Here is a 17894-nt window from a genome sequence, read left to right on the forward strand (position 1 = left end):
GTATGTCACAGAATAAGAGGAAATTATCAGGTGGGAGGATTCAGCATTGCACACCAAACCTGCCTGGTGTAGTCCTCCTCCAACTTCTTCCCTCCTGTTATAATAGAGGAGGTGGTCTCCTGTATGACGTTAGTCTTTCCACCTATACTCTGGTTCCATTCCCCACCCCCACCCATGGTCACAGGAAGCTTTATTGTCCATTGTCCTCTTTCTGCTGTACCTTCATCTTTCTCCTTTCTATAGGATCCTCCCCATCTGCATTTAAACACACTCAAGCTATTCCATCCTAAAATAATAATAATGTATAAATTAAAATAAATTCACTGCTGACATAATATCCCTCTCCAGCTATTTCTCTCTCTGACCCTTCACCATCAAAACTTTTAGGCATTGCTTGTACTCAGTGCCTTTCTTCATTTCTTCACCACTTGCTCTCTCTTTAATGCTTTCCACCCCTTCACTCCACCAGTCACTGTTCTGTAAAAGTCCCAATGACACCAAAGTCACTCAGTCCATTTTCCTTGGGTCTCAGCCATTTAGAATGTTGTTGACTACTGCCTCCTTCTTATGACACATTCTTTCCCTGGCTCTGCCTTCCCAAGCTCCTAGTTTTCCTCCTGCCCCTGTGGCCGCTCCTGTCCCCCCCCCCCCCCGCCCCCCGCCAGATAGTTTACCTCTGTCCAGCCTTTAGATAAAGGCTCCCTGAGGCTCAGCCCCAGGCCTTCTTCTGATTGAACTCCATACTCTCCCAGGAGACCACATGTACACCAGCCACTCCAGCTCCAGCCTCTCCTCAGAGCACCATACCCTACAACCAACCACCTAGTGAACATCTCCACTTGGACACCTCACAGGCACTTCAAACCTACCTTGACAAAATGTGAACTTTAGGAAGGTTTTTTCAACCCTCCACCCTGAGAGGTCCCCGATTCAGAAAACTGGACCATCATCCATCTAGTTGACGAAGCAGAGAAACCTGGGAATTCACCTTGATTCCTCCCTATCTAAGCAGTCACCAACTCTTGTTGGTGTTCACTTTTTCCATTTGCTCTACTCCTTAAACAATCCATTCACTTATAGCAACAACCTCTTAACTGTTCCTCTACCTTCCTCTTCCCCCTCTCCTATCCCTTCTTCACATCGTAGTCAGAGTGAGCTTACTGAAAATGGTATGCTAGGCCTGGCATGATCTAGCCTCTGCCTAGCTCTCCAGCTTCCCCCTCAACCACATTCCCCTTTCTAACCTGAAACAGCCAGGAACTCTGTTCCATAAATAACTTTTTTATTTATAAAAAATTGTGTATTTATTCTTACATGTTTAAACTTCAGTCACCTTCAGAGTACTCTCCATTTGATGCAATACACCTATTGAGATGTTTTTTTTTCCACTGCTCAGAATGGTTTTTCAACTAATTTATTTTGATGCCTTTTAGTGCTTCTGCTGTTTTTTGTTTCCCCTCTTCCACATCGGTGAGAAAGTTTCCCTTTGAGGATATTTTTCATCTGGGGAAACAAACAAACAAACAAACAAAAAAGTTGCTTGGGACAAGATCAGGTCAATAGGGAGGGTAGGGCATAGGGGTTATGACATTTTTTGGTCAAAAACTGCTGAACTCTCAGCATGGTTGTGGGCAGGTGCACTCGTAAATGGGCAAATGTACTGAAAGTCTTCAAAATAAATTCACTGAAGCCAAATGCAGCCTCTCACAACAATGCCAGCTGGTACACTGATACAGATGGGATCCTAAAACACTCACCTAGCAGGGAAAGCCTATACACTACAAGGGACCCACCCTCCGGGAGATAATTCCATTTTTTGGGAGAGGCTCCTCTCATATTTGCTAAATATATGAATAATACATCTTTAACTAATGATGATGGACCCAGGCCCCAACCTAAGAGTAGAGACTATAGCCAAGTGGGTGTGGAATTTAGTCCCAAAAGACAGTGTAATTGTTAAGTTATACTCTATTTTGCATTAATTAATAGCACAATGGAGAGAATGCCTTTATTTTTTAAATTTCAGGGCCTGGGCAGCTTTTGGCAGCTACAAAGGACACAAGCTAATTTTTTTGTTGGCTGCCAGCTAACATTGTAGCAGTTTCTTGACTAAAAACTCCTTGGCTGGCAGTTCCTGAAAGTGTGTCTGTGATTATTGGGAGTGCATTTAAAGGGCAGACACATATGCGTAGAAACAATATACCAGTCCGATGGCACAGAAAAATCTTCAGATGTCAGTGTTGTCCAATCACAGCAATTAAAGAACAGCAGCCTGAAGATATCTTTATTTAAACCAAAGAATAGGGACTCAGGATTATTTTGATACAAAATGAAAGACATAGGCATTTGTGTATTAATTTATAGTTTTCTGTAGATTTCTTAAAGATTTTCTAATTCCTATATTTCTTTAAAATGTTTTATTAGCCAAGAGGCAACTGATCAATGTATCTCTGGCACATAGATGTTTCTCTCCCTCTCTTCCTCCCTTCCCCTTTCTCTGAAAATAAATAAATGAAATCTTCAAAATATTTTGTTAGCTTTCTAAATTACGGAAGTTAAGATAACTGCAAGAATACAAAATTCAAAGTCAGTAAGGGTATGAAATTCATCTCCCCTCCTCCAACACTTCTATCCCACCCTGCGGGGGGTTGGGGCAGGTAACAGTGGTCAACAGTCAGTGTGCATCCTTCCAGATGTTTTTCTGTGACTATACACAAATCTATCTCGTTTCTTGGACATTATAGGAGAATCATGTGATCAGCATAAAAGCAAAAAGGTCTGGAAGCTGAAAATCAAAACTTTTCTAGATCTCACTGAGAGTTTCTGTTTCCAGTGGACCCACTAGGCTCAGTGCATCCAGTAGCAACGGGCTGTTCTTTCTCGCTGAGTTTATGATTAAGTGGGCTGAGCTCACAGGTGCCTGAAATTCCTACGGTATCAATTCCTTCCTTTTGGGTTAATTCCCTCTCTGAGAAATGCAAATAGTTGAGGGTGAAGTGTCCTTAATTCCTCAGTCTGATCATCTAAAAGGGGAACGCCGCTTTCTTCCCGGAGAGATAAGGACCGAAGCACAGGTGGGGTAGAGGCAGGTGGGGAAGGGAGGCCCGCTTTCACGTGCGCCTTGGGACAAGCTGACCAGCTGGCGGTGCGGAGGCCTTTCAAAGCTGGGAAACCTCTCCTTCCCGGCCCTCTGGGCTCACCTGAGGCCCCCAATATTGCGTCAACAGCAGCTCCGACTCACGGTTGAATGCAGTGCTCTGGCGAGCCCTCGCAGGGCGTTGGGTAGGAGGGTGCGTCTGCGGTGGTCCCCAGAGTTCTGGCTGGTGGGGTGTCGTTGGTGCTAAGCCCTGATCCAGCCCCGGGGGAGCCGGCGTTATGTGTCAGAGGTCAGCCATTTAGGTTGTTCCTAGGTATACCTCTGCCCCTTGGACTCCGTCACGGGTTCGAGGCCCAGTGTCTGGGCACCTTGCGTTTCCAGTTTCCCGTGGTACCCGTGGAACCTCGAGGAAATCTACACGACACCACAAGGAAAACTAAAACTTTCCCCTCACTATGCCCTAGGCGGCTTAAAAACCTGAAGGCAGGGTGGCAGTGGCAAATAGGGACCGCCCTAGGCCTTGGGCTCTAGGGCCTCATTTGGGCACCTAAGAAGTGGGTGCGTAGAGCATTGGTCAAGTCCCGCTTTGGCCCTGCTTCCTCCTTCTCCCACCTTCCACGGTGGAACCTCGGGTTTTGCGGGGCGCACTAACCCAAGCCTTGAGGCATGGCCGGCATGCCTCCAGTCCAGTCACAAACTGGCTCCGTCCAGAAGAGGTGAATGGAGCCCTCACGAAGCCATGTGCATACCCCCAACATCAGACGTACAACAAGTGGGGCGTCTTGTAGCTGGAGGGATTTAGGTTAGAGCGTAGATGGAATATAATTATTTTGAACTTCGAGCTGCCCCATTTTTCCGAAGGGTCTACTTTCTGGGGTTGCCTTCCTCCAGCTTAACCCTTTGCTTTCCAGGTGTGAGCCTGGGGCCCCGGAGGGTCCGGGGAAGGCAGGTGAAGCACAAGCCGGGTGAGTCCTGCTCGAGGACTAGCCGGGCCGCGGGAGACCGGCCGAGGGAGGCAGGCCTCTCCTAAACTTGGGGAACCGGGGAGACAGGCGGTGCCGGGAGCTGACGCGAGGGGCGGTGCCCGGCCGGATTGGCTCGTCCTGCGGGGGCGGGGGCGAGGCAGAGCTCGAGCGCCCGGGGTGGTGACGGCGCGGGGAGCTGGAACCCGGAGTGAGGCGCAGCGGCCGCGGCGGCAACAAGTGCTGGAGCCGAACCGAGCCGAGCGGAGCCGGAGCTGTCTCCGCCGCCGACACCACCGGGCCGCCAGTCGCGGGCGCAACGCATGGAGTTTGAGCGGCTGCGGTCGCCAGGCTGAGCCGCGCCGAGCGGCCGGGACTTGGATGTGGCCGCGATATCCCGCCCCCGCCCCGCTGAGCAGGAGCTGCTCCCGGACAAGGTAGGGCCGGGTGGGTTGTGCACCCCCGCCGCCTTCCTCTCCACTTTCTCCCCCCCGCCACTTCCCCAGGCCCGCTCTGCTCCCGCCACCTATTTGCTCCCTGCGCCCCTTCCCTTGGCCTCCCTCTTCTCCACCCCCACCACGTTCCTCGTCGGCTCCGGTTTCGTACACGGGTCCCAGCAGAGGAAACCGTCTCCAGGTGGCTCCTGCCGCATCTAGCGTCCCTCTCCCCTGGCCCCCGCGCCACTGCTCCTACCTTAGAGGAAGAGAATAACAAAACCCCGCGGCAGCGTGTCTTTGGAGCCTCCTGTCCCATTCTTCCCCGCCCCGCTGCACCCCAACTTCCGGGGGAGCCCGCGTCGGGGTGCTGGCAGGCAATGCGAAGTGGCGTGTGGGCCTCTTCTGGGTTGCTCTGGTATTTCGGGGAGGGGGCGGTGAGCGGATCGGCGCTCACACCCCCGCACCCCACACGCACTGCGCTGGTTTCCAGTGCTGCACGGGAGGATCAGGTGTTTTGTGAGCCAAAGAGCCCCCACGGCCTCTCCCCACCTCCAACTGCCTGCCACTGTCACCTCCGGGTCCCCATCTCCGGGTTCTGCGAAACTTAGGGAAACCCTTTCGCTTTGACCTCTAAAAAAATATTCCACAGTGCCCGCGTTGATGATTAACCAGGTTGAAACCTGGGGAGGGGGAAGGGTGGGTGCTGCAGGGAGTGCGTCCATCCAGCTTCTGCAAAACACCTCACGGGTAGGGTGGGCACTGGGGCGCTGGCTGGGCACTCCGAGGGGGCTGCGGGCGCAGGTCCTGGGGGCTGCATGGAGATGGCAGGTGGTCCCTTCTGGAGGCAATAAAACCGAGTTACCTTAACTTCCAGGCCACGGTATTTTACACTCAGGGCTGGGCATCCCGCACTACTCACGGACCCCCCCCCCCCCCAAGTGTCCCAGCGTGAAAACTCGTTCGTGAAAATTTATGTACATTTTAAACGCGGGTTTCTGAGGAGGCTGGCTCTCTCCCGAAATGTGGGGGTGGTGTGTCTGTCATTGCCCGCTACCCCGCCGGGCCCCCTGAATCTCCGCATCTTCGTAGAAAGATAGTTCAGAACAATTATACCCTATTCTTCTGCCCCTCCCTTGTTGGAAGCGTGCTGTAGATTTCAGATTACGAAGCTAGTTGGTGAATATGGGCTTCTACTTGTTAATAACAATTTTTTTTCCAGTGTAATTGTGCCTTTGGATAGTTAACCATGTGCCCGAATGGGCCAGGACTGGGTCTAGAAAGGTGGGACCGAGGTGATCCCAGTCCAGTGGCTCTCCAGCAGTCTCGTGGTCTCGCTCGTGTAGATCTTGACAAGCGGATTCCAGGGCTGGGCGGTCACTTCCCACTGTCCTAGTTCTCACTTCTGTTTCCTTGGAATAGAGGTTATTAGGCCTGGTGGAATTTGGGAGAGTGTTACGCGGAGGGTTTGTACTCAGATTAGACTTTTAAGACCAGTTTTGAGTAAATCTTTCCCTGCTAACCAGCCTTTGCAAATGTCTTTATCTTTAGCTCTTCGTTTTGAAATTACTTTTTTTTCAGATTGGAATACTGATTTTTCCCTTGGGAGTCCCCATACAGTGGGGGCTCACTGCTCTTCATTTAATTTTTTGTGCTGATGGCAGGTGTATGGTGAAAGGTTTGATTCTCCGTAAAAGTTCAAAGCTTCCATCCTCACTGTTCACTAGTCTTGATTCTGCCACATACTGTTCAGTGCGACCTTGGGCAAGTTTAGCATCCCAGCCTCGTTTCACATATTTGGTTTTGGGGATGGTAATGTCTGCTTTACCAGATTGTTTTTAAGGACAAATAGGATAATGTTTGCCAAACTCCTAGCTTTGCATCATCGCACTTAAGAAGTGCTTAATTAGTGGTAGACATTGTGAAATCAGTATACAGTTGGTCGAAGTTGCTCCGTGCATCAATTTACCCTTAGGCAAAAAACAGTAACTGGTGTGGAAATGGTTTAAATTTGTCTGACTGAGGCTGAAACCAGCCAGATAGTTTATCCAAGGAATAAGCTAGTCTTTTGAGGAAAATAAACATAATATGATTGCAAAATTTATGAATTGACTTTTTTCTGGGTTTTGTTGGAGAGCTACGTATACAGATGGCTTGTAGTTTTGAAGATTTCCTTGTTTATATAAAAAAACAACCATTGAGATTTCTCTAATTCTAGGATACTAAACTTGCTAAAAAATAGGAAAGTGGAACTGATAATTCATGGTTGGTTTTTCCCAGTACAGTTTGTTTAAGTAGGTGAATTTTTAAAATAAGAGTTTATTTAGGAAGTGAATGAAAATCCAAAAAATTATTAATTCCTTTGCTTTACATGATGCATTATAAGAAATATAAGTAGGACTTTTTCACCTGATTCAGGGATATGAGAAAAGGTTGTGAACTTCTGTTTCTCAAAGGAACTTTCAAACTTTAAGTTTTAGTTTTCTAATAATGTTAAAAAGAAAAAGGAAAAACAACACCGTGATTCGGGGGTGCTGACTAGAGCTGTGAAAGTGCCTGAAGTACACTCTGTTGTGAACATGCTGGGTCAGTGCTTTTAATTCTTTCTCATTTGCTTAATAGCTACGATATTTGACTCAAGTTTTTTTTTTGACAGTTTTATTAGACAGTTTGTTAATGACTAAAAATAAATGCAAATGACTACTTTTATAAACATTGAGATTCGGGCATCTGGGATAATATTTGATTATGTAATCTATTGCAGCACACCGGTGGTGGTATATAAAATTATCAAAACTGAAAAATTTTCATAAAAAGCCTTTTGATCTTATATATGCAGATGCCCAGGGGAAACTAAAACTCTTTTCCTTAATTGCCTGGCATTTCTACAGAACATTCAAATATGAATTAAACAGGACTCTGACAATGAACCCAGTGAAAACTGGGTTTCCTGGCTTGCATAATCGAAAGCACCCAGTAAAGACCACGGCACATACACCCAACAGGTGTGGATGCAGCTGTTTTTTCCCTAACCCCCAAGGTGGGATGACTGTTACTAGGTACCTGCCAAATACATCTCCACATTGTAGGATGAATAAATTCCTCTCTCTGGAGAGGCAATTACTGTTTGAGTAAGAGGTGTGTGTATGTGTGAGATAAAGCTTTGGGGGAACTGATGTAATGGTTTCATCATCAAAAGCTGGTGATGAGGCTTTGCTAGTCTGAACAAGGCTTCTGTGAGAAGAACTTGTTACTTGATGAAGAATTGTTATGTGGACATATGTGGCACAATTACTTTACTGCTGGAAAAAAGTTACTTGTATGAGTTTTTTTTTTTTTTTCATTACGAATCTGGGTTGAGATTTTGGACTAACACTTGCTCATACTGTGAGTTTTGTGCTCTTTGCCCATCAAATTTTTTTGTCTTCTTGCCTTGTCTTAATTATTGTAACAAAACCCAAACATCTTTTGAGAGTTGGCATTATTGATAAAGTTATAACATTTGTCGTGAAATATTTGGTATAATTTTAGGTTTAGGTGTTAACATGGATAGCTCTAAGAATTTTGTTACAAGTTATTTTCTGTGCATGTGAACATGCCCTTGGAGCAGGGTTTAAAATTGTTTTTATTCTGATGTGGCTACACAGGGGAAATTCCCAGTAGCCAGGAAATCGATACTTTCTACTTTTCATTCTGTGGCATTTAAAAATAAATTTATTATTCTGATTTCTTCACTCTTGTATGGTTAGGCTGTATGTTGCTTACCAGAATGTTTTTAAAAACTGATTATCCAAGAAAATCAATTCTAGATTGTGGCCACATTGTGTCAGAGTGGCTGTGTGGTGATTAGTGGTTAAGAGCATGAACTTGGAGTCAATCAAATGAGGATTTTTTTTAAACTTCAGGTATAGCATACAGTCAAGTGTGTGAAGTGCACTAATATTAGGTGTGCAGCTCATGAATATGTATCCACCACCCATCAAGAAGTAAATGTTTTTAGTAGCTCAAAGGTGCCTGTGCCCCTGTCTAGTCAGTATTTCCCCACAAAGGAAATTGATATTCTGACTTATAAAATCTTACATGTGATTCATATCATCATAGATTGGTTTTACCTGTTTCTGAACTTCATGTAAGTGGGATTACAGAATCATACAGTGTGTAGTCTTTTGTGAAACAGACCTGGATTTTAGTTCCTTTTCTCAACTTTACCGTGTGACTGTGGTTACTCTGTGAATAAGTTACTTAACTTTTTTGAGCCTCAATTTCTCAATTATAAGAAGGGATGGTTAAAGTCCTGCCTTAGATCTGCTAAGAAAATTAGCACGATGCAATGTCTAAAATACCGAGCACTGTGGCTGACATGCAGTTTTCTTATTCCCCTTTTATTTCTTTAAAAAGGTGATAACAAAAGCAACTATATGTATTTTGATATGCTATTACAGGATAAAGTTATACAGGCCTCTTATTGAAACTTAGAGGCCAAATCTTGATTTGACACTTTGTTGATATAGCATTTAGCTTAAATAAAACATTATTTGTTGATAGTTGATCCCCTATTATTTTTAATTGACATTTTCTTTGTAAGTTGAGTTGACAGTCATTAAAATGTCCCATTCAGAGCTGATTGGTCACCTGTGTGATACGATCTAGTGTGCAGAAGGGTACAGTGATGACAGGTAGTTTACACTCTATTGTAAGGCCCATGGAAGACTTTAGTTTTGATAAGAGGCACCAGTAAGTGCCCAGGATGTGCAGACAACATTTAATGTTTATGTTTTGTGAAATAATTATTTCAGAAGTGAAAGCACAGGTCTAGTTTTTAGTTGCATACTTTAGACAAGCCATTTAAAATGTTTTATACTTGTATAATCTTAATCTAAAGAGGTATATAGTCAGTGGTCTTATATCCCCAGTGTTTTGGTGGTTTTATTGGATACTTTTTGGGGAGACATTTAAAAATTTATTGAATTTATTGGGGTGACCTTGGTTAATAAAATCATATAGGTTTCAGGCATATAGTTTTATAATACATCATCTGTATATTGTATTATGTGTTCATCACCCAAAGTCAAGTCTCCTTCCATCACCATTCATTGCCCCTTAACCCTCTTCGACCTCCCCCACACCCCTTGCCCTCTGGTCATCACCATAGTGTTGTCTGTGTCTATGAGTATCTTTTTTTGTGCTTAATCCTTTCACCTTTTTCATGTAGTCCTCAACTTTTCTCCCCTCTGACAGCTGTCAATCTGTTCTCTGTATCTATGAGTCTGTTTCTATTTTGTCAGTTTATTTTGTTCACTAGAGTCCACATATAAGTGAAATCATACAATACTTATCTTTTTCCAATTGGCTTTTTTCGCTTTGCATAATATTCTCCAGGTCCATCCATGCTGTGGCAAAATGTAAAATTTCCTTTTTTTTTTTGTTTTTTAATGGCCGAGTAGTATTCCATTGTGTAAACATACCATAGCTTTTTCATTCACTCATCTACTGATGGGCACTTGGGCTGCTTCCAAATCTTGGCTTTGTAAATAACACTGCAGTGAATGTAGAGGTGCATGTATTTTTTCAAATTAGTGTTTCAGGTTTTTTGGATATATTCCCAGAAGGGAATTGCTGGTTTATAAGACAGTTCTATTTTTAATTTTTTTTGAGGTAACTGCATACTGTTTTCCACAGTGGCTGCACCAGTCTGCATTCCTGCTAGCATGCATGAGGGTTCCATTTTATCCACATCCTCACCAACACCTGTTGTTTGTTGATTTATTGATGATAGCCATTCTGATAGATATGAGGTGCTAGCTCATTGTCATTTTAATTTGCATTTCTCTGATGATTAGGGACATTGAGCATCTTTTCATATGCCTATTGGCCTTCTGTATGTCCTTTTTGGAGAACTATCTATTTCATGTCCTTTACCCATTTTTAAAATTGGATTCTTTTGTTTTTTTGGTGTTGAGTGGTATAAGTTTTTTATAAATTTTGGATATTAACTCCTTATCAGATGTATCATTGGTGAATATTTTCTTCCATTCAGTGGGTTGTCTTTTCATTTTGTTGATGGCTTCCTTCTCATTTGTTTATTTTTTCTTTTTTCCCTTGTCCAAGGAGAAATATCAGAAAAAATATTGCTACAAGAAATGTCTGAGATTTTACTGTGTATGTTTACTTTTAGGATTTTTATGGTTTCAAGTTTTACATTTAAGTCTTTAATCCATTTTGAGGTTATTCTTGTGTGTGTTGTAAGAAGGTGGTGTAGCTTCATTTTTTGCATGTATCTGTCCAATTTTCCCATCACCATTTATTGAATGGACTGTCTTTACCTTATTGTATGTTCTTGCCTCCTTTGTTGAGTATTAATTGACCATAAAGGCATGGGTTTATTTCTGGGTTCTCTATTCTGTTCCATTGCTCTATATGTCTGCTTTATGCCAGTACCATACTGTTATGATTACTGTGGCCTTGTAGTATAGTTTGATATCACGTAGCATGATTCCTCCAACTTTGATCTTTCTCAAGATGGCTGTGGCTATTTGGAGGCTTTTGTGATTCCATATACATTTGTGGAATATTTGTTCTAGATATTGAAATACACCATTGGTATCTTGATAGGAATTGTGTTGAATCTATAGATTACTTTGAGGGCTGTGGACATTTTAATGGTATTGATTCTTTGTATCCATGAATATGGTATATACTTTCACTTACTTGTATCTTCTTCAGTGTCTTATAACTTTCTGAGTACAGGTCTTTTACATCCTTGGTTAAATTTATTTTTAGGTATTTAAATTTTTTGATGCAATTGTAAATGGGATTATTTTATTAGTCTCTCTTTCTAATAATTCATTATTGGTATATAAAAATGCAAGTGATTTCTGGATATTTATTTTGTATTCAGCTATATTTATTTTGAATCAAGCTAATTTACTGAATTCATTTATCAGTTATAGTAGTTTTTAGGCAGAATTTTTAGGGATCTTTATATACACTACTATGTCATCTGCAAATAATGACAGTTTTATTTCTTCCTCTCTAGTATGGATGACTTTTATTTCTTTTTATTTATTGTTTAAAAAATCTTTTTATTGTTATTCTGTTACAGTTTTCCCAATGGATACATTTTATATCTTTTTCTTGTCTGATTGCTGTGGCTATGACTTCCAGTACTATGTTGAGTAAGAGTGAAAACGAATGACCCTGTCTTGTTCTTGATCTTAAGGGAAATGCTTATAGTGTTTGCTCATTGAATATGATGTGAGCTATGGTTTGTTATATGTGACTGTTATTTGGAGGTTTGTTCCCTCTGTTCCCACTTTGCTGAGAAGTTGTTTGTTTGTTAGTTTTATCATAAACAGGTGCTGGATTTTATCAAATACTTTTTCTGGATATATAGATATGATCATGTGGTTTTTATCCTTCATTTTGTTTATGTGATGTATCACATTTATTGATTTGCAGACATTGTACCAACTTTGCATCCCTGGAATAAAGCCCATTTGATCACAGTACCTGATCTCTTTAATGTGTTGCTGAATCCAGTTTAGTAATATTTTGTTGAAGATTTTAGCATCTATGTTCATCAGGAATATTGGCCTATAATAATCTTTCTTTATAGTGTTCTTTTCTTGCTTTGGAATTAGGATAATGCTGGCCTCATAAAATGAGCTTGGAGATCTTCCCTCCTCTTGAACTATTTTGAATAGTTTGAGAAGGAGAGGTGTTAGTTCTTTGAATGTTTGGTAAAATTCACCTGTGAAGCGACACAGTCTAGGACTTTTGTTTGTTGGGAGTTTTCAATTACTGCTTCAATTTCATTAGTTGTACTCAGTCTATTCAGATTTTCTGATGCTTTCTGCTTCAGTTTTGGAAAATTCAGTTTTTAGAAAATATTTTTCTAGGGATTTATCCATTTCATCCAGATTGTCCAATTTGTTGGCATATAGTTATTTATAACATTTTTTTACAATCCTTTGCATTTCTGGTGTCTCAGTTGTTACTTCTCTTTCATTTCTAATTATTTGGGTCTTCTCTTGTTTTTTTCTTGATGAGTCTGGTTTAAAGGCTTGTGACTCTTGCTTATGTTTTCAAAGAACCAGCTCCTAATTCATTGATCTTTTGAAATTTTTGGACTGCATTTTATTTATTTCTGCTCTGATCTTCTATTATTTTATTTCTTTACACTTTGTTGCCTGTTCTAGTTCCTCTTAGTGTAAAGTTAGATTGTTTATTGGAGCTTTTTTTTTAAATTTCCTGAGATAGGCCTGTAATGCTATAAATTTCCCTCTTAGGATGGCTTTCGCTGTGTCCCATAGATTTTGGGTTGGTGTGTTCTCATTTTCATTTGTTTCAAGGTATCTTATAATTTTCTCCTTGATCTCATCATTAATTCAATCATCGTTTACTAATATGTTATTTATAGCCTCCTTATCTTTGTGTCTTTTCATTTTTTTTCTGTGATTGATTTCTACTTTCATACCATATGGTCAGAGAAGATGCTTGATATGATTTAAATCTTCTTAAATTTGTGGAGACTTGTTTTGTGTCCTAATATGTACTGTACCTTAGAAAATGTTTGATGTGCACTCGAAAAGAATGTATATCCCCATGCTTTGGAGAGATATGCTCCAAAGGTATCAATTAAATTCATCTGATCTAGTGTGTCATTTAAGGATACTGTTTTCTTGTGATTTTTTTTTGGTCTGGAAGATCTATTCATTGATGTCAATGAGGTGTTAAAATCCCCTACTGTGATTCTATTACCTTCGGCCTCTTCCTTTATGTCCATCAAGATTTGCTTTTTATATTTAGGTGCTCCTAAATATGTAAATATGGACAAGGGTATGTCCTCTTGGATTGATCCCTTTAGCATTATGTAATGTCTTTCTTTGTCTCTTGTTATGGCATTGGTTTTGAAGTCTGTTTTACCTGAAATAAGTATTGCTACCCCAGGTTTTTTTTTTGTTTCATTTCCATTCGCATGAAATATCTTTTTCCATCTCTTTTAATCTGTGAATATCTTTTGTTCTGAGGTGGGCCTCTTGTAAACAGCAAACATATGGGTCTTGTTTTCTTACCCATTCTGCTACCATATATCTTTTGATTGGAACATTTAAGCCATTTACATTTAAAGTATGATTTACTGCCATTCTATTCTTTTAACTGTGTTCCTCTATTGTTTTTTGTTGTTGTTTTGTCTTCTTCCTCCTCTCTTCCCTTTAACATTTCTTGTAATATTGATGGGATGATAATGAACTTCTTTAGCCTTTTCTTGCCTGGGAAGCTCTTTATTTCTCCTTCAATTTTAAATGATAGCTTTGCTGGATAGAGGAGTCTTGGTTGTAGATCCATGTTTTCATCACCTTGAATATTTCATGCCAATCCCTTCTGGCCTGAATGGTTTCTGTTGAGAAATCAGCTAACAGTCTTATGGGAGTTCCCCTGTAGGTAGGTAACTGTCTCTCACTGCTTTTAAGATACTCTCTTTGTCTTTAACCTTTGCCATTTAAATTTTGATGTGCCTTGGTGTGGGCCTCTTTGGACTCATATTGTTTGGGACTCTCTACCCTTCCAGGACTAGTGTGTCTTTTTCCTTCACCAGGTTAGGGAAGTTTTCAGTCATTATTTCTTTAAATAGGGCTCAATCCCTTGCCCTCTCTCTCCTCTTTCTGGCACCCCTATGATGCAGATATTGTTATGCTTCATCATGTCCCAAAGGTCCTTTAAACTGTCCTCATTTAAAAAAAAATTTTGTTTTCATTTTGCAGGTCTGATTGGGTCTTGTCTTCTAGATAGCTGATTTGATCCTCTGGTTCATCCAACCTATAGTTCATTTTCTTTCGTGTGTTCTTCATTTCAGGTATTGTATTCTATATTCCTGACTGAGCTTTTTAAGATGGTTTCTGTGTCTTTTGTCATGCAGTTGTATTTCTCACTAAGTTCTTTGTGTATCTTTATAAACATTTTCTTATAAACTCTGTATCTGGTAAATTGCTTGCCTCCATTTCATTTAGCTCTTTTTCTGAAGATTTTTCCTGTTCTTTCGTTTGGGGCATGTTTCTTTGTCTTCACATTTTGGCTGCCTTTTAATGTTTGTTTCTATGTATTAGGTAGATATGCTATCATTCCCAGACTTGGTAGGGTGGCCTTATGTAGTAGGTGTCCTGTGGGACCCCATGGCGCAGTCTCCTTGATCACTTGATCTGGGTGCTCCAGAAATGTCCGTTGTGTGAGTTATATGGGCCTTCTTGCTTTAATTGAGTCTTACTTGTTATCGCCTGTTTGTGTGTGTGGTCAACCCTCAGGTTGGCTCTAAGGATCAACCCCCAGAACTGTGTACAAGCTGTGCAGGTGCTGACCACATGAAGTGGAATTTGCCTCAGAGGGCTTGATGTCTGCTGATCTCCCTTTGGCTGTGTTGCTTTTGAAGCTAATTGGGTCCTGCTCTGATGTTGTCTGAAGCTGGCCTCTGGGTGTGTTGGTTCTGGGGCCTCCTGGGAGGGCCTGTGGTGCAGAACGATATCAGATGCTGCCTGTGACTGACCCTGGGCAACGTGTTTGGAGCTACAAAATGATCCGCAGTTTTTGGCTGCCTCTGCTGGGTCTGAGTGTTTGTAGGAAGGACTGAGCTGTGTACTAAGGCTGGCTTTTAGTATCATTAGATCCAGGGGCAGAAAGAGTCTCAAGGTACCCTGAGATCTGTCTCTGCCTGTCAGCTCCTGCCTGGTAGGCTTAGTAACTGAAAGAGACTCTGGTAGGCTTGAATTCACCAGGTAGGGGCTTCTGGTGTTTACCAGATTGATATAGTTTCAAACTCAGTGCCAGGGCTGGGTCTGAGGCCACTCAACAAATGTCCCATGGTATACCACGTTCAGCTGCCATTTGCCGGGTGCCTACAGCAGACCTTTGTGTTTGGGCGGGGTCTCAGGGAATTGCCAGAGTGAGGCCAACAGAATCTATAGGCCAAAACAAACCAAGATTTGGCGGCATGAAGGGAGGGCTCTCCACCCATCAGACATGTGAGGGAAAAATGGACCCCATCTTTGAGCTACACAACTCAGTACATTCAAGATTCTGCCAGGAGTCTGAGCTCAATAGTACAGTGCTCCTTGGAGTTAGGAGGGTAGAGCTAGCAACCTCCCACCATGAGGGCAGGTGCCTGTTAGGCTGTCTGGCCCTTGCCTCAGAGCCACACAACTCAATCTGTCCCAGATTCTGCCCAGACCTCAGTAGGGCAGGGCCACCAGGAGTCTAGAGGTTGGGGTTCACCTGGAGTCCTGAGTGTAGGGCTAGAAGATCTCCCCTGAATAGGAGGTGCCAGTCAGGTTCACAAGAAAGTAGGGAATGGCTCCACATTCCAAAGCTGTCCCACTCAGCCACTGACACCCCCGAGTCTACCCAGACCTCTACACCCTCAGCCCGGCAGCTGATTCCTCAGCAGGGTGTGAGCGTCCCGGGGTGGGGCTGTTGCATTTCCCCAGGCCAGCAATTTTCACTAGGTATGTGGTGGGCCACAAGAATTTTTTTTTAATGTAAATTATTTATTTTTTAAAAGATTTTATTTATTCCCTGGCTGGCGTAGCTCAGTGGATTGAGCGCAGGCTGGGAACCAAAGTGTCCCAGGTTCGATTCCCAGCCAGGGTACATTCCTGGGTTGCAGGCCATAACCCCCAGCAACCGCACATTGATGTTTCTCTCTCTCTGTCTATCTCCCTCTCTTCCCTCTCTAAAAATAAATAAAGAAATAAAAATCTTAAAAAAAAAGATTTTATTTATTTATTTTGAGAGAGGGGAAGGGAGAGAGGAAGAAAAACATCAATGTGTGGTTGCCTCTACCTGGCCTGTAACCCAAGCATGTGCCCTAGACTAGGAATTGAGCGATGATCTTTGGATTCACAGGCCAGCACTCAATCCACTGAGCCACACCAGCGAAGACTAGAATTTTTAAAACACACAATACCTGACTATTTAGTGAGGGATATGGATCTCCTTTCCCTTGGAATGTCAAATGAAAAAATAACAACAGCCAACACAACAATAGCTGTCCAGTGTAAATGAATCAAAATTATACCTAAATTTTTTGTCAGATCTGCAAAAATTTAATATGTTTTTTGGTGTGCCACAGAATTTTAGTAATTAGTTTACATGTGCCACAAGTTTAAAAAGGTTGAAAACCATTACCTCAGCCTGATATAGTAGGAGGGGAGTGGGAGCTGTGTTTTAAATGTGTAAGTTGGTTGGTAATTTGCATTCTTTTTAAAAGACTTTTTTCCCCCTTGGAATGTTTATTTAGAGAAACAAATCAAGATAAGGCTAAGGAAAATAAAATTAATTCCTCCATCTCTTAACCTTAACTACAGTTGACTAGGTTTGGATCCTTCTAGGTGCTTTCCTCTGCATCTGTGCACATCTAGAATGAGCTTGGGAAGAACACATTGCCAGCATTTCAGGCAAATTTAAAACAGATGTTGTGGGCCAGCCTAGAGATACCTGGTAGAAGGTTCGGGTCTCTTTCCACTGTGGCTCCTACTTGTGGCTGCACCGTTGTCAGAAGTGCCATCACAGTACTGCCGCCCATCAGGGGCCTCCAGATTACAGCAGCCAAGAGTGAAAACCTATTCTTGCCCCCCAGCCTCACAAAACCCCATTGATATATAATGAAATGGGCAATTTGTTCTCTGAGAGCATGCATCAGTGGACCACTTAGGATATGCCTAGCACTGTGCTTGGCCCTGGGGTATTCCTAGATAGCTCGGGCACAGTGCTTGCTCTCAAGGAGTTAGCAGTTGGTGGAAACTCTAACCAGGAACTGATGAAATAGTGTTTAGTAGAGGTGTGAGCAAAGTGCAGTTTTGGGTCAGCCAAGAAAGGCTTCCTGAGGAAGTGGTGTTAGGGCTTGGCTTTCATGGAGTGGATAAATAACTTTTCAGAAACAGTGAAAGGAGGGTGGGGCAGTGAGGGGATGGCAGGCTTGTGGCAGCGTGTCTGCAGGGAGCCCTGGGTGGGAGAGCAGGGTGTTTGGAAAGGAGTAACGGGACACAGTGCAGCCTCGATGTCCATGCAGGGAAGTGGCACCTAAGAGTTCCAGAGGTCATGGGAACCTGGAAAAGTTTTTGTGGAGGGGATGTGGTGACATGTCAAGGTCAGGCTTGTGTTTGGGAAGATGAGCTTGAGGCAGAGGTGAGAGAGAGGCAGGCACGATCATGGGCCTTGGGCATTTTATGGCATCCTGATGGGGCTCCCCCTGCTTCCTGTTTGCCCTACAACAGAACCTTCTCAGAAAGGAGTTGGATGAGTGTTTAAAAAGTGAAATTACTTTACACATTTCTCTACTCGGAATCCTCCACTGTTTACCAGGCCCTTGGCTCAATTCACTGCAGCCACATTGGCCTCTGAGGTAGCCTG

At 42.6% G+C, this 17894-nt stretch overlaps 1 protein-coding gene across 3 annotated transcripts in view; it reads left to right on the forward strand.

Annotated features, from left to right (window-relative positions):
* B3GNT2 (UDP-GlcNAc:betaGal beta-1,3-N-acetylglucosaminyltransferase 2) overlaps window positions 1-17894 on the forward strand; it is a 156358-nt gene that overhangs the window by 120671 nt on the left and 17793 nt on the right. Inside the window, exon 1 of one of the 3 annotated variants that reach the window (XM_028514548.2) lies at window positions 4261-4496. The exons of 1 other annotated variant lie outside the window; for it this stretch is intronic. The gene's annotated coding sequence lies outside the window, so the exon portion shown is untranslated. Of the gene's footprint in view, window positions 1-4260; window positions 4497-17894 lie in introns of those variants that run through there. One more of the 3 variants, XM_036028024.1, reaches the window with a different exon arrangement.

This window comes from Phyllostomus discolor, chromosome 6 (genome assembly GCF_004126475.2).
Source record: "Phyllostomus discolor isolate MPI-MPIP mPhyDis1 chromosome 6, mPhyDis1.pri.v3, whole genome shotgun sequence".
NCBI classification, from domain to species: domain Eukaryota; kingdom Metazoa; phylum Chordata; class Mammalia; order Chiroptera; family Phyllostomidae; genus Phyllostomus; species Phyllostomus discolor.